Consider the following 15593-nt stretch of genomic DNA (forward strand, 5'->3'; position numbering starts at 1 on the left):
TTTTAATACTATTAATATCTTTTATTTTATGACCAACAAATAGCATCTATGGTCCTACAAACCCTATAATGAAATCACATGGTAGTTATATTGAACAAATTTTATTCCAGAAAGTGTTATTTCAGTAAGTCTTGAGTAATTTTCAGAAAACTTAACTTTATTTTTTTTTTAATGGGTTTCATCAAGATTGCGGGGGAAAAATTTAACTCCTTTCTTAAAGTTTTTTTAGTTCATAATGATTGGCATTTTTGTGTCAGAAAGAAAAAAATAATGACAATCCTTTTTCAGACCAAGAAGGTGGGGTAGGTTGTAGGGTTTCCAATCCCACACTAAATTCAGTCCCGCGGGATTTCGGGATTCTAAGGAGCCAACCCCGCGGAATTGACTTGATTAATTAAATTTTAATGTCAAATAGAAAAAGTTGTGCTTTTTAGGAAGAACAGCTGTTGTTACTTGAATTAGTAGTTTTCTCCAATCCCGTACACCAATTGTTTTGCATTACAAAGTCAATTCCCAATTAGCAATTACCGTTGAATACAAAAAAGTGTGCCCTAAAAATGTCCAATGCGTCTTAACAAAGCTTGTATAGAATGGGAAAGAATTTTGGCTCAAAAATGATGCGCTTGATGAAAACACGTGCTGTTGCTCTACAGCAGTTGGCTTTACTGAGATTAAATAATTATGGACATTTAGCAAAAGATCCACATCAACTTAAAACCTTCTGAAATAAATTTTTCTTTTCTTATGCTGATAGGTTTTTGCTCAAGAACTGCAAATTTTGGACAAAAATGATGCCTATTGGATATATATTATGCTGTATCCAATTTAACTTGCATTGAGAATACCTTGTTCCTTCGTTAACCCATTCCGGACGTTGCATCAGCGCTAGGTGGTTCTTCAGAGACGAAAAACGCATTCCCTGCTTTACAGTAAGTAGTCGCAGCCGGCCTAACGACGCTATGCTATTCTGTGTTTTGGATTTGGAACGAAATGTTTACAATTAGATGGCTGTTAGATGGCGTTACTTATCCATGTTCCTTTCAAGTGATTGGTCTCGAACATTAGTATTTCTCTGTCTGACGTCAGAATGGGGTCTGTCACGTGTCTGTGATTTATTGGATTTCGTGAAAGAAAATATAAACATGTGCTCCCAAGTGAGAAGGGAAACGTATACTCATTTTGAAGTGGCTCTTTCTAGTTTTGGTTCCATTTATAATGGGATTGGAAAGGAGATATTCAAGCAAGGGATTTTACTTTTATGTTCATTTGGTAGCCATGGTGAACATGTTATCTTTCCGAGGAGGAAATATCTTAATTTATGACTGATCCATTTATGGATCTTTTGGGTCACATTGAAACAACTATAAATTATTTTTGTTGGAATTCTTCATACAGTAGTTACTTTCGAAAATCATACACTGAAAAAGAAGGCAAAGAACTTAGACAGAGATGTGCAATTTGCTCAAAGCAGAATAAAAGACGTAACACTAGGTATGAGTGTAAAATGCTCAATGCGCATTTATCTGTGCTTTGAAATTTTTCACGCGGTTTTAAAATATTAATTCTTACAATATTCTTCAAGTATTTCATAATATTAAGCGTAAATATTTTTCCTGTTATGTAGAAAATATATTGTTTAATTTTGGTACTTTTAGTTATTGTAAAAAACAATATATTTTGCATTTTTATTGTTAAATATCAATTATTTTCATCCAATTTTTTGTTATGATTGAAATTTTGATATATTTTATCATATATTAAAAAATGGTTTCATTTCTGCTTAAAGTATACATTTTATCCATTATTATGTATGCGTACTTTCCGAAATTGCGTATTAGGCTTAGCGGGAGAAATTGCCCCGGCCTGTGCGCACAGTCCGCGTGTAACAGTTGCCGTCCTGAAGGAGTGCTATCTTCTGCGGACTGCCGTCCCGAACGGGTTAATGTTGGTCACTATATCACTACATTTGATCCATTACAGCAATGGGTGATTGCTGGTTGGTAACAGCGAGTCGTAATCTCAGTGAAATTTTTTGGATACTTTCGCTAATTTTACCTCTCACTTTTAAGAGACATTTAATAACATGAGCAGTTTAACTTACTGCACTGTCAAGTAAGTAATCATGGGTTTCATCCACATTTCTGTCACCTCTTTTAGAGTCGTGCCGAATGAATATATAAAAAAAAAATGTCGGACTTTTCATTGTTTTTTTCTTTAAAGTTACAGAAGTACTCCAACAATGCATTCTGGCTACTCCAGCGGGTTTTGCAACCTGTAATACCCTTTATTTTTTATTACCCCCCCCTTTTATTCTATTTATCTTTATTTTTTCCTTTTCTCAAATATTTTTTTCTGTTTATTTTATTTCCTGGGGTTTTTTTTCCCTTCCATTCAGCTTCTCCTTTCTTGCGGTTCACGGTTATTGACATTTCCTTTTGTTTAAGCTTTGGCTTAATCTTTGTCCAATTGAATTCTTTCTTTCTCGGTTTACTGTACCTCAGAGAAAGCTCTTAGCCTTTGCTTGCATTCCTATTGGTTCCTTATCGGTTTATAATTTTCTCATTGGTGTTTGGCTAATCCGCTATTTTTATCTTTTAAGCTGCATGCTTATTTGCTCTTGGCTTTTGTCGGATGTCTTTTCATTCATAAGCTCATTACTTTTTGCACTGAAAAAGGAGTTCCCTGTAACGCCGAAACATGTGTAGTCTGCTGTAATTGGCAATTTGTGCTTTTTTGACGTTTTTTCTTACTTTACTGATACCTTATTTGTTTAGAAATTTTAAGTTTGAAAATTTGATCATCTGGTTGACCTTATCATGGAATTGCCCTACTAATGGTGATAGCTTATTGCTGTTTTTAATTAAAGATGATTTGTCAATTAAAATCAATTCAATATGTTATATTGATCTTTAATATGTTTTATCGATCTTCTTTTAAACTTTATATTTTTCACTTTACACACAAAAGAGAATAAGGTAGTTACAACGTTTGATGGTATTAGTCACTAAAATGACAACAAATATTGTTTGAGTTATGCGGTTCAACGTGCCCCACTAGGAACCACTTTACAAGGTTCCATTAAAAATGAATATTCAAAAAGTTAATCAAGTCAACTTTTCCAAAAAAAAATCTGTGGTAGAAAATCAAACGGTACAGATGTGATCTATCCCTCATTTGGCGACATCCGATTTTTTGCACAAAATTGAAATATTTTTTTCGCCATGAGGCGATAATTTTTTAAGCATGACATCCCTGGCGAAACTAACCTGTGTTTGGCAACCTGAAGGCAATCTTAGATCTGTTCAAACTTGCTTACTTGTTATTGGTTCTTGTTTTTTCGTGCAACATACCTTACAGGAAAGCTTATTTTGTGTTAGTTTAAATTCAGTAGTTGTGTTTCTATGAATAAATATTAGAAAATGCCAGTTTCTTCAAACTTGAACGTTAATTAAAAGTAAACTCCAACTTGGTGTGCAATTTGTAAGGTGCCATTGTCATATGTTGTTTTGTTTCAGACTGAGTGTGAAGATTTATACCATAAAAAGGAAAATTTTTTTTTTTAGAATTCAAGAAAATAGTGCATTGCTTACAATATCATTAATTTTACAATAATAAAAACTAATAAATAAAGATAAGGCACTTAATATTTTTCTTTTTGTTAAATCTTACAAAATATGCATCTTTTCTTCAAAGAGAATATAGTATAGTCTTGCTATCACAAAATTGAAGGAATGGTAAAAATTTTTGAGATATCGAGTTTTCCGAGATAGCAATGTCATAATCATAGTAAAATATTCTAAAAATTAGTCACGATAGTTAAAAATAAGTAGAAACATGTAATGAAAGTTGAAAAAAAGTCTTTTAATACAATATCAAAAATTTTAATTTTTAAATGAACGAAAAAATAATAGAAAATAAAGAATAAAAAAAGAACACTCTAGTGTAGTAGCAAAATGTAGTGATTTACCACTACTAAACTTATGAAAGATTTGGATTACCAAAGTTGCAAAATAGTTTCAAACAAGTTTCGAGCTCCCCAGAACAAAAGAAGTTGGACAAAGTATTGCACCATTCCCTGTGTCTCTAAAAGGTTTTTCCGTTCATCTCCATTTTTTAAGAAGATGAAAATAGAGTCAAGGGGACAAAAAGTTTTAGTTAGGTTTTCTGAGCTTCTCAGGACTTGAATTTTCTGACACCCTCGAGCTCTAGAATGAAAGTAGATAAGCTTCTCCAAATCATTCCTATTCTAACCCCAAAATAAAGAAGGGTATGAGAAATATTTGGAAACATTCCTCATGTTGCTTCGAGACCATAAACTGCAATCTTTCCAGAAAAATTATTATTTGGCTTTATTATTTATTAATCTAAAATTATATTTGGCTCTATTTGGCTATTAAAAATACTCGATATAACAAGGCTTTGATTAAAAACTCTTCGACACAAGAATGAAAAATAACATTAGATAAATACGCAAAATCAAGGGGGAAAATAATTTTTCATCATATCAAGGTTTGTTTTTACTATTTTTATGAATTTATTGAATTTCTCTAATTTGAAAAGTAAAAAACCAAAATTATCCGTAAAATAGTAGGGACAGCCCTCAAATGAATTTTAGACACAAGTTATGAAAATTGTTTAGTATTAAGATACAGTACAACCCTGATTTAATGATTGTCAAGGGACTGGAAAAAGTTATCGTTAAAGAGCCATTTAACAGTATTTTGTCCAAAAGGTGTCTGCAACAAAACTCATTGTTTTTTTTTTTTCAATAGATATCTGAGCTTAAATGTTTAAATTATAAGAATATATTAGTTATTTTGAATTTGTTTGGGTATTTATAGAGATGTGCAGCATGTAATTGGAAAATCGGTAAAACTCATGCTGCAGACTCGACAGCGCAAAATTGCATAAAAGCTTCCATATCTGACAAATAAGACATATTTCAATCAATTTTTTGCTTGAAACAGGAAATAGTATTTAGTCACTCACATACTCTTTCAATTTCAAATATGAAATTTTTTTTGTGTTTTGAAATCAGAAAAGTGTACCTATAGAGTTCAGCACAAAAAAGAAAAAAAGTTTTGTTTTTATGGCTCTAAATAAACACATCATTTTCTTCTAATATTATATACCATTCAATATAGTTATACAAAAAAAAGTGCATTTAAATTAAATAATTTCACATTAATAGTAATTTAAAAAGTGGGATGCATTCTACAAAAACAGACAGGAATCCACACTTATATTAGGTTATTCACAGTGCTGGCTTTCTGCCGGCAGAAACTGGGTTTTGCCCTGCCAGTGACAGAAACTGGTTATAACCGGTAAAAACCGGCAGGAACTGGCAAAAACTAAAAATTGTCTTTAAAAGTTCTAGTAATTATTTAGTCATATTTGTTTAAGTAAACTATAAACTGTAAATTCATTTCTTCATTGTGAAAAGTAAAATCCATTGCTATTGCACTTGATTTGGTTCAGAATGAGTATTGTTTGATTACAAATGCCTGAAAAGTTTGGATTAATCTAACAAAGGACAAGAATCTTATTGGTGCTTAGAAAAAAGATGTGACATGCAGATTTAAAGAGGGAGTTACTGGTTATCATTTAATAGCTGATATGCTTCATCCAAATTGTTTGGGACTGAGTTATCATGTGCTCAAGAAGAGAGTGACAGAATTTTACTTGCCAATATTACCGTAGATTTTGCACATAATATAGCTTTGCAAAACAAAGTAGTGTTTCCTGAAACGTAACTTTCTAGTCAAGTTATTAAACACCTATGATAACATAGTCAACCAATTTTTAAAAATGCGCAATCCATGAAAGTCTTGTTAATCTAGCATATTCCAGGGATTATACTACCTGTTAGCTTTGCTCGACTTGATAAAATCTTCTCGATTTTGAACATTGTGATAATATTGTAAATAAATTACACATGTTCATCCTTTGCGCACAATTAAAGTATACAATTTTTGTAATTAGTTTTTAAATTTTCAATATTTTTCATTTGATACCTAAATACTTTTTAAATGTCTTTATTATTGTCATTAATCATTTTTTATTCCAGAAATGAAAGTGGATGCAATATTAATTTTTTAGTTACTTTTTCCTAAATTTTAACAAATATGCACATAATGTATCAAGGGCATTTCACAGTATTTGGCTGTTACGAACTCCACACTTCATAAGGATGTTTTAGCCTCCTACTCATGATTAGTGCAAATAATCAAGTTAAACTTTTTGTAAATGATTAATCTTATGTGTACTTATGTAATAGCATTGAAAAAAGGTTTAGATTTGTGTTGAATTTCTAAAGATATAGGAAGATATATAGCATGTTACGGACTCTACACTCAAAAGACATGGAAAGCCTTGGAAACAATTAACACTCGTTTCCCTCCTGAAGAATGGCTTTACATCTATACTGATGGATCCCTGTTGGATTTTTCACGGAGTGCTGGCGCTGGAATATTTTGTGACTATTTTTCTTTTTATCAACATATTGGATCTTTTACAAGCCATTTCGATGGAGAACTTGAAGCCATTCATGTGGCCTTACAACAACTTGCTTCACATCTGTATCCCTTCCAAAAAGCAGTAATACTTTCACACTCAACCTCTGCTTTACAGGCTTTGTCTAGTAATAACCATGAAATTAAGAGGTCTCGTATACAGAGCTGGAAAAAACTCCTGAGAGGCATTGAGAAAACTGTGGCTTTTTAGTGGGTACCATCCCACTGTGGTCTGCCCGGAAATGAGAAAGCAGACTTCTTAGCCAAGAAGGGATGTAATATTCTCCAAAGGTCTCCTCTGCTGGATTGGAGATCAAGAGGGTTCGTAGGGATGCGTTTCGTCGTGTTGCTTAACGGACTGCTGAAGGTAAACTCTGGGGGAGACTGTGCAATGCGTCCCACTGTATCCTGAATTCTCCTCGAGCTGCTGCTGTGGCTGCTTTCAGACTTTTAACAGGACACGATTGGTCTCAATGCCTATTTGCTCCACTTTCACCTGAAGGATTTCCCGACCTGCACTTTATGCAACTCTGGACAAGTCACGGACGCTGCTCATCTGGACGATTGCTCTGCCCTAACTAATTTTAATTGTGTTGTTGAGAAATATCGGAGAGCCTGCGGTTTTATGGCCTAGTTGCCAACTGATCCGGCATTTATGAAATAAATAAAATTTAACATTAAAAGTATAATAGAAGTTGTTTTTGTAATGTGGGGACCCCTGGACTGTGGCAGGTTGGTTCACTTCACAAAGTTCTCTTAAAATATTAATGGGAGAAAAAGGTAATGAATTGAAAATTTTCTGGGATGATGAGAAATATTTAATGTAACTCATGGTAGAAAATAAAACTAATTGAATTTTATGATAAGATTTTAAAAAAGAAAAAAATTAGAGAGCCAGCTCAATATGCCCCGACTCCCCCTATACACTTGTGCAGTCAAAATTCTTCTGAAAGTCAAATTTTTTTTAGTTGTAATTCCCTTTAAAGGGATACTTTCATTATTTTTCTGTGCAGGCTGTACAAGCATTTTGGTAAAGAAAGAGCTGTGCTGAAACAGTTGCCAAATGTCGAGTCCGTAACCAAATTTAGAATATTAATAAAAAATACCGAATTTAAATTTTCATGAAACTTATTTTAGAATATTGTAACACCAAGTGAAATTAGAAAATATTCAATTTAGTGATATAAAATGCGTAAATAAAAATTTTAACAAAACTTTTCTTCTAATTATTGTTACGGACTCTACAATCACCATTTTCACAACTAATCATTTTTTAACGAATGCACTTTTTGATTAAAAGTGTTATATCTATTAGAGATAATCCTTTATTTTATTTGTCCCAAGCACCAGTTTTGGCTTGAAATTAAGTTCAAGTCACTATTGAAGAAAAATTTAATGAAGAGTCCGTAACGATAAAAGTTGTGTTTTTGATGTTTTGATTGCGGTAACCTGGATAATATGAAGTAAATAAAGAAAAAAAATGACATGCATGTCCTTTGGAATGTGTTTTTTCAATATACATAAAAATTTTAACAAGTTTTGTTACGACACCCCTATGTCAAATACCGTGAAATGCCCCATCATCTGGACTCAATTTATAATAATTTGCTTCACCCCCCCCCCATTGTTTTAATTTTTAAAAAACCAAGATCAAAATTACTGACTCAAATCAATTGATATCCTGCTTGGACGCACAGTTTTAAAAATGTTCAACAACTTAATTACTTAAAAAATCAGAAATTACACATTATTATTTAATTCCTTTAGTTGCTGCTTTATTACTTCCAGAAACGTTATGCAGATTTCATAAAAAAAAATAATAATAATAATAAATATTCACGTTAAATTAATTTCTCTTGCGTCAATCGTTGAAACTTTTTTGTTCGTCGTATCTTATGTTTTGAACACTTTACTACACAACAGCAAAAACCGAAATAAAACACTAGCTAGTCAAAAGCAACAATAAAAGATCAGTAAGCGTTAAGTCAACAATAGTTATAGGAAACAAGATACAACATAAAATATAAAAGTAAATTACTGATGAACACACGTAAGATTCTTGTGTAATTTTCGTTACAACAAGAAATTTCACGTTTCCACAGGAACACCTATAAACTGTATACTGTTGTAGTGCCTAGAAAGAGTAGTGTGGTGCCGATCGACGGAGAAAAAGTGAGGTCAGATCTGAGGAAAATCCAGATGGCGCTGCGCTCGAGGAGTACGTTATGCTCCTCAATTAGACTCGTTTTAAATCAGCGATTGCATGCTGATTTCGCAGTTTAAAAGCCCCGTTTTTCGGATTGAACTTATTTCAGCGCAAAAGACAAATTCTGTAATTCGCAACTCCAACGAACTATAGGGGGCACTGAAGTCACTGTCTAATGGCGGACTTAAAAACTAAAAAAAAAGCACATGGTAACGAAGAAAATGCTAAAAGTGTTGTGATTTTTGTTCGTACGTATGATTTTTTCGCTTTATTCTTTTTGAATTAATTTTCAAAGTCTTGTGGATATTCTGGCCCACGTAGAAAGAAATGAGAATTTAAGAAGCATTACTAAACGTCAAAGATTAATGCAAACTACGTAGTTCGTAGTTCTAAGCAGCTATTTCCACGATGTTGAATTCGATATTTATCAATTCTTGATAAAACTAAATAATAATTGTGGCCTGACAAGAACAACAATTAATGCTAGAAAATTCAATATGACATTACAAATTGTTATCGAAGGAAGATGATACTTTTTTGCCTTGCTTGGCTAGCGCTTATTGTTTTCCATTTGTAGCTGAGTTATTTCTCTCGAATTCCCGAATCGGTTAATTTAAAAATTTTCTGTTTCGATTTTTCTAATTTCTGAGTTACGATTTAATTGTGTCATGTTATGCAAATCATCAACAAAATTCTCACGGATATAAGGTGGTAGTTTTCTTTTCAGTTGATTGACCATTATTTCTTTTCACTTATCGAATTCTGTAATCTTACTACCATTTTATTCCACTCATGATAAAAATTAAAAATGGTTTAACTAAAAACGCGAAATCTTGCCAAGGCTACTTTGCTCGCACTATACTAAAACTATAACCCTAAACAAATTTGGCGAAACCTTTCAGCTGAGAATAAAAGGAATAAAGTAAATTCTTTCTCGGTTATTCATTTTGTTCTACGATAATATATTCAAGAAAATATTTTGCATACTATCCATTCCAACTAAATGCTGCTGTAAAATATGGTAAGTTTAATTAATTTAAGATTTAAAAAAACCCCATATTCTTACAAATTCATACAGAACAATGAAATTTTTTACCTTGTATAACGTTATCCAAGTTTGTTAATCCAGAATTTTCGCTTTCACCAATTATTAAGGAAATAATGAAAACTAACATTATTTTGAGAAGCTCGAGAATACTACTAAGGGACGAATTAATTTCTGTAGCTGAAAGCAAACTAAGACACATCGATTGCGTTAATAAATACTCAGAACAAACTGCCTGTGTTTACGTCAACAGACACACGTGGAACGCAACGTGGGAATGTTTTAGTTTCATTTGCAGTTTTGTAAATCACCGCAAGGTAGCGTATTCGAGCGCTGGAGTTCCGAATTAGTGCTATTTGTTACATGGATGTTCATTTATTTTTTGAAGCATATAAAATTACCTAATGCTAATTTATCTTCAATGAAAATAGTAGACTATAAGTATTCAATAACTGCGCGTCTCTTATCTCTCTACTAATAATAAAGCTGAAAGTCTCTCTGTCAGGATTTCTGATTAGATCTCTGTGACGCGCATAGTGCCTAAGACCGTTCGGCCGATTTTCATGGTACAAAGTTAGTTTGTAGCAATGAAGTGTGCACCTCGAAGCGATTTTTCGAAGATTAGATTTTGTTCTCTTTCTATTTCAATTTTAAGAACATTTTCCGGAGCAAAATTATCAAAAGATGGGCTAGTAAATTACGAAATTATCATGACGTGGAACCGTAACATGGGAAGAGCGAACGAACATAGCCAATTGGCGAGAAATCCACGGTCTAGGAAGATTGGGCGCCGGGAACTTTGGGCGCCGAGCACTTTGGGCGCCGGGAACTTTGGGCGCCAAGCACTTTGGGCGCCGGGAACTTTGGGCGCCGAGCATTTTGGACGCCGGGAACTTTGGGCGCCGAGCATTTTGGGCGCCGAGTCCAGTATTCCCGGGGAATAAAATGCTCGGCGCCCAATGTTTCCGGCGTCCAAAATGCTCGGCGCCCAATGTTCCCGGCGGCGAATTTTGAAACGCTCTCAATGCTTACGTTACGGTAGCTATTGTCCGTTTTTCACTAGTTGAGACTTGGCCACGCCCCCAACACGTGGTATCGGAAGATTCTATATGTGTTTTTTGGGGATGAGGCTTCAGACCAACACTGAGAAAGGTTGCAATTGGCCATCGTTATCGCGCTGTAAGAAGACGAGTGTTCTATAATTTTCTAAGAAATTACCTCCCACCTTCTTTCCCGAAAAAAAGGTGTGCTACTAAGACAATTGTTCGACTTAAAAGTATTTTAAGATTTGCAGTGTATTTCTATACGTTTTGGGTTAATTTATCATTGATTTTGCGAAGGAAATCCTAAACTTTCTGTCTTTCACGCTAAGTAAACATTTTCTGAAAACACGGTGAACAGTTGCAGGTGAAATTGGAAGGAAAATTTTTCCTTCTATTCTGCTGAAACTTTCACAGCTCTCAAAAGTGGGTTTTTCATAGGTATTCTAATTATAAATCTCTAATCGCATATTGTTAACTTTGCTGGTCAACCATTTCTCACCTTTTTTTCGATACGATTTTCTTCTTTAAAGCGTTTATTAAATATTACACAGTGCTTAGGGATAAATGAACTACTTTTGCAATATTTCGAACTGCTTTACTTCGAATATAATGAAGAATTAATGCGTTTTCGAATTGTGTTTGTTGTTACTTTGCGAATACGAGTCATTTTTAAAATAATACGTAGATTTGTAAAGTGAACAAGCAAAAATTAACGCCAAAAGATTTTTTAACTATCACCGCATTGAAAAAATAACAAAAAAAAGAAAGAAAGAAAACGACAGACGATAACTTTAATTTCGAATTTTTCTGAAAATATTTCTCTGTCACCTCATTTTTGGCCCATTTCAAACAGTCAATATTTTGTTTAAAAAATGTTGAATTGATGTAATCATGTAGAGACAGTATGAAAAAGTATTGAACTACTATTTCGATTCCTACGCACTTCATTTTTAACCATACACATTTAAAGCCTACGAGCAATTTTGGAAGCCTCAGTAGGTAAGTTGCACTCTGTGTGACACATTTCAATACTTTAGGACTATTTTTTTTTCCAATATGGCTTTTATTCTTCAGAAATGAAAAAAGGAACAAAACAAAAATTAAAGCTTTTCACATGCCAATATGGTTATCTACAGAATAATTGAATAAGTGCCTGAAACAACGTTTTATGTTACTGTTTTAACCTATTTATATTTGTAAATACGAAAAAATATACATGCTTTTTTTATTCAAGTTTTTTCGATTACTCTAAAAGTAATTCAGTTCTTCCAGTACTTTTACGGAACAGCGTTATTACGTGTGGGGATCATAAAATAGGCAAAAGTTTGTTGCCCGTATTCTAATACAGATCCGAACAAGGACGGACACAAGGGAGGGGCGATGGGGCGACCGCCCCTTCCTTGAGTCGAGATGCAGAACTCTTCCACGGCATGTCTTTGATACTGAAGTTGAAAATTGTTTTAGCCTATCTTCAATAGTTTGACGAAGCTCTTGCTGTCTGGAAAATGAAAGTGTAGCACATATCTTATTCTTAACACATTACAGAGATCTGAACTTTGTATAGGAAGTATTTGAAAGTTCCAAAAACTCAATTTTAAAAGATTTTAGATGATATTAAATAGGGTTATAGGGTTCAAGGGCTCTTCTCAGGAAAGTTTGGAAAATTGAAGTCTCCCCCCCCCCCCCCCAAAAAAAAGAGGAACTTTAATGGGACACCTTTGATGGCGAATGGCGTTAAGGTAAGGGATGGGGTTTGGTACACTCCTCCGCAATTTTGTAGAAAAGGAAGTCCCTCCCCTTCCCAAAATAACTGAAATGAGACGATCTTTCATGGTGTTTGGAAAGGGGGGGGCGGAGGTTTGAGAATTTATAAAAGGGTAACTGTGTGAAATCAATCGCCCCTTCCTTGAATAGTTTCTGGATCCGTCCTTGGCTCTGAATGTAAAATGCGTTATTTTTATCAAGAAACGTTGCTATATAGTCAACCTATTCAGTTGTTCAACATATCCCACACTGGCAAGGAAACTGACTCAACAACAAGAAAAAAAAAACAGCAATGGAGAAAATTAAGGTTTGACGCAATAGTAATTTTAAGTGATTTAGTCTCAAACATTACAATATGCGCAGTCAACTTATTATGCGATGTTTATTAATTAGTTTTTAAAATATATGCATACTTTAAGCTCGAAAAATATTCTTCCAAATTATGAAATTTTAATGATGTGTCATTATTGATGAAATCGTTTCTACGCCCCCCCCCCCCGCACCATTTAGGTGAGCTAACTTTGCGGTTTTTATGTCGAGAAAAAGCACTAAATTTAGATTTTAAATCAAAAGCCGGTACGGTTTTCCCAGATTTTGAATTGTGTCACTTTCCTTGCCAGAGGGGGGGGGGAGCCGGTCTTTTCCCTTAAAACAATTGTTACTGCGATTTTGGTGACTTACAGCAAACCTAAGGAGTCGTTCACAAATGATGTCACGCTTGAAAGGGGTAGGGAGAGAGGGTTCGGGATTCATGAACTTCGGACAGTTAGTCTCAAGGGGGAAGGAGGGGATTATAAGAAATATGACTTCACATCTTTTGGTCCAAATAAAAGCGTTCGTTATAGCAATATGTTCATCGAACATTGCGTGAGATGTGACGAGGGGAGAGGCTAAGGTGAAGTGTAACGTCCTTTATGGACAATCCGTGTTTACGTTAGGCTACTGTGTACTGAAGTGTTATAACTAACTTCGTTTCTGCCCCCTCCCAGAAACGAAGTTGGTTACCTCCCCCCCCCCGCCTTGAAAATACTCGCCCTGGGGCAGGCACGTAGCTAGAACTTTGTTATGGGTTGGGTCCAAGGTTGCACGAACTTCAAAAGAGGAGGCATACTACAGCAGAATTAGTAGCTGATAATTACACAAGACTATGATAAATCAAATTAAAACTGATCATTAAAATATGATAATTAACTAAAATTAATTAAATAATTCAAATTAATAGAGTCATTAGTTAAAATTAGTTAACAAAAAGTTTATGTTAAGTGGAAAATTAATTATTGTCAGTTTGTAAATTAACATTAAACTGAAAGTTATCCCATACAAAGTTTCCAAATATGGGTGAACCTCTATCCTCCTGAAAATAAGTGATATATTTTCTATTTATAAAAAGGGCACAATAAAAGAAAAACGGAAAGCGAAAACTGTTCTAGAAATTACTTGGAAAGTGCATGCGATAATTTAATAAAGTATTAAAGCTTTGTAATATATTTCAATAAAATATGTACATTTGTACTTATGCTATTTTATTTGAAAACTAGAAAATCACCCGTCAAGGCATGACGTGTGAAAATTGCTTCAACTCTTCTTCATTTGAACGAAGCAATTGCCTGTTTGGTGATATTTTGATAGTTGAAATTTTAACTCTAACACCAGTGGATTAACCCTAAACTCCAGTAGATAGCGTTCATTGTTTTCGTTTCTTCATTGCTCTGATATGACACAGTCTTACCAGTAAAACTGTTCAAGTTACCGGATCGAGTTCAGCCTTGTCACAATAAAGCCTTTCCTTGCATGTTAAACATTACCAAAACATATTATCGAATTAGATATCATGCCGTGGTGTGAATTCATTGTTGAAACAAGCGGGTTACTCGATCATCGGCATTATTTATATGAGGATAAATAAATCTATATCTATAGAGTCGAATGTATAACTATGCGAATGTTACATAAAGTAACCCTGTCCGATTTGAACAACTTTTCAGGCAAAATCCCACAACTCTCTCAACAAAAATATTAACTAGATTTCATTTAAAGGCTTGAATTAGTTTTTATTTTTTTACATTTATAATATTCTTTTGATAATATGAAATAGAATGATATTTCCAATCTTATCCGTTTTCTAATTATCATTCCTAATCATCAATTAAAAGCTTGAACAAACTATTAACTCTTTGAGGGATGGAGGCTTCTTTTGTTGCAACCATTTATATATATATATATATTTTTTCTTTCTTCAGCCAACTGACACAGTGATTTCAGTTAGCTGAAAAAAAAAAGAGGAGCAAGAAATAAATGGTGTTCTCAAGTGAAGTCGCTATTCCTCAAAGGGTGAAAGCTGTTCGAAAAAATTTTAAATATCGGAAAAGGCGTATTTTATCATTATTTTTTTCTTTCTGACGGGGCTGTGTTAGAGGCTTTAGCCTTTTGCGGAACAAGTGCGAACCAACGATATGGCATCCAGTCATTCATATGCCACCATTAAGGCGCGGATGTGAATGTCACAGGAAATTTTGATACCCAGTTTCCACCAGATGGAGACACCTGAGCTCTCTTCGATGCGAAACTGCAAAAGGAATTTAATTTTGTCAAGAGTATTCACAGTCAAACGACCTAAGGGATCTTTTACATGACGATTAATGGAATGTATACCTAATGAATTAAATTAAGCATCTGTGTGATTTTATTTTAACAACATGTTGTTAATTTTAACAACAATACATATCATATTTTACGACGCAGGTAATGATTTTTTTTTCTTAAATACGATGTTAGCAAAACACTCTATTGCAAGAAATAGTAAATATCTTTAGCTTGAAGAAAATAAGTGTTTAAAAAAAAGGCAATATATAAAAGAAAAGCTCAAAAACATTTACCTCGTATTCACCTTTTTTGTTTCTTTGCTTGTAACGCAGTAAATAGCGGTAATTTTCACCTAGTAATTTATAGTTAAATGCACATGCCTGTTTTTTGTTACGTTTAATGCTACCTTCACAATTTACTAAAGATGGATGCATAAATGC

The 15593-nt window shown here is 33.7% G+C and overlaps 1 protein-coding gene across 1 annotated transcript in view; it reads right to left on the reverse strand.

Annotated features, from left to right (window-relative positions):
* LOC129218983 (E3 ubiquitin-protein ligase Mdm2-like) overlaps positions 1 to 8592 on the reverse strand; it is a 95815-nt gene extending 87223 nt beyond the window's left edge. The window contains exon 1 of the mRNA XM_054853302.1: positions 8551 to 8592. The gene's annotated coding sequence lies outside the window, so the exon portion shown is untranslated. The remainder of the gene's footprint in view (positions 1 to 8550) is intronic.
* Positions 8593 to 15593: the final 7001 nt, after the last annotated feature.

Source organism: Uloborus diversus, chromosome 3 (assembly GCF_026930045.1).
Source record: "Uloborus diversus isolate 005 chromosome 3, Udiv.v.3.1, whole genome shotgun sequence".
NCBI classification, from domain to species: domain Eukaryota; kingdom Metazoa; phylum Arthropoda; class Arachnida; order Araneae; family Uloboridae; genus Uloborus; species Uloborus diversus.